Source organism: Theobroma cacao, chromosome 5 (assembly GCF_000208745.1).
Source record: "Theobroma cacao cultivar B97-61/B2 chromosome 5, Criollo_cocoa_genome_V2, whole genome shotgun sequence".
NCBI lineage: Eukaryota > Viridiplantae > Streptophyta > Magnoliopsida > Malvales > Malvaceae > Theobroma > Theobroma cacao.
The window spans coordinates 7893503-7895565 of NC_030854.1; positions in this window are offsets into that span (position 1 = coordinate 7893503).

The following is a 2063-nucleotide window of genomic DNA, read 5'->3' on the forward strand; positions in this document are numbered from 1 at the left end:
ATACCTGGTTTAGTGTGCTATTATATATATGAATTTATTTTGCTCTTACGCTACAAAAATTGTTTATGCAGGATTCTATAAATATTATTTTATAAGAAAATAAAATATTTTATTTAATATTTTTATTTAGTTTGATTAGCCATAATTTCATTTTAAATGGATGATTTAGATTACTAAAATTATTTTTAGATAAGAAATGTATATTTTTCGATCGTATGCTGTATTTTCACCAGGTTTCAAAATTTTTGGGTAAAAATGACCAAAATACCCCTGTGTGGCAGAAATTACTTTTTGTTTGTTTTGATTTAAAAATAGTTTATATTCTCTTAAAACATGATATTTAGTAACTGTTGCTCACAGGGGAGACGTAAAATTGATGCAAGAGCCTTGCAAGGTTTTGGTTGACATACCGGGTAATGAATGTCTATTGAGACATCACGACGGTTGTCACGGGCTCGAAGGGAGTACCGGGTCGTGACATTTGCCTTGTGCACAACAACCATAGCATCCATTTCTATCCTGAGTTTAGAGAAATTATAATCTTGACATAACAACAATCATTTTTGTAAGGCAAGTAATTCGGCTATTAGAGAGTTACAAGAACCAAAGTTTTCAGAAAAATCGAATAAAAGCGTACTTGTGTGGTCTCGAACTATTCCTCCCCCACAACATGATGATGTTGAAGTTTAGAACTACATCTACATTTATCTTGATTTCATCAAGGCTTGGACTCAATAGTTGCAAGTAAAGGAATGTTTACAATGAATTATTTTTTTGAGACATATGTAGTAAACCTATCATTATAGACAACTTCTTTAGCATTGAGATCTTTGAACTTATTAGTTGCATTGATATAAAATACTCTAACAAGATTTTCACATGTTCCTCTATTATTGCTAAGATATCTATACCGTCATAATTCTTTGAAAGTATTAATGTAGGGGAATTTTAAAGAGGTAAGGAAGTTAAAGACAATTACTCTTCCTAATTAGACTTTTCTATGAGAAAAATCAAATGTGTAGCAATGAAAAAGCTCTAGACTATTGAAATTACGACCAAAAGTTGACTCCATGCGTGTATGAGAGAATGAGGTGGAAGCTTGAGTGTTTTAACTCTTTAGAGCCATTTGAGAGTGTGTAAACTCAGAGTTTTAATAGACATGGCAATTTGTGTATTGTCTTAATGGTATCGTGTAAACATAAGATATTAACATTTATTTAGGTAAATACAAACACGACACGGTTAATTAATCGTGTCAAGATTTTAAATACATGTCACGACCCGGAACCTCCCTCGGGCCCATGACAATCGCCGCGACGTCCCAATTGACACTCATTACCGGGAATGTCAACCGGAACCCTGCAAGGCTTACATATCAGATTCTTTCCTTTCCTGTGAGCAATCGTTTTTAAACATTCCATTTTAAACAATTTCTAATAGTTTCCTGCTCAAGTAAATCAAAAGACAAAAATATTTTAAAAGGATTTATAGATAAATATCACTATTCAAAATATTGATTAAAATATAATATTTTTTTATATAAAATAATATTTATAGAAATACGTGTTAGAAATCTTTTGTAACGTGTAAGTAAAATAAATTCACACATACAAAAATTTACAAAGTTATAATGTACAATAATGATTACAAAGACAAGTGGCCCAAAATACACCCAATGTTGGTGTCAAACACTGTTCTATAAAATAATTACGACGTCGTTTACATGCTCAATAGAATGTTTGTAGATTTAGAAAGTTCGAGGAATCGTTAAAAGACGATATTGCCCCTAATGGTACCATTGAGTCGATTAAGCCTCGAACTAGTTCAAATAGGAATTTAAGGTGAAATTAAGAGTTTCACAGTTCATGGATGACTCAAAATGGTAATTCGGAGTTCGAGGATCAATTTGGAGTCAAATCGAAATTTTCACTATCTAGGAGTAAAATGGTCATTTGCCACTTGGGGACAAAATGAGAATTTTTAGAAAAGATTTTTTTGGTCCATTTGACTTATTGGAGTATGATTTAAGTATTGGAGTATGATTTGAAGTTTAGAAGTGAAAA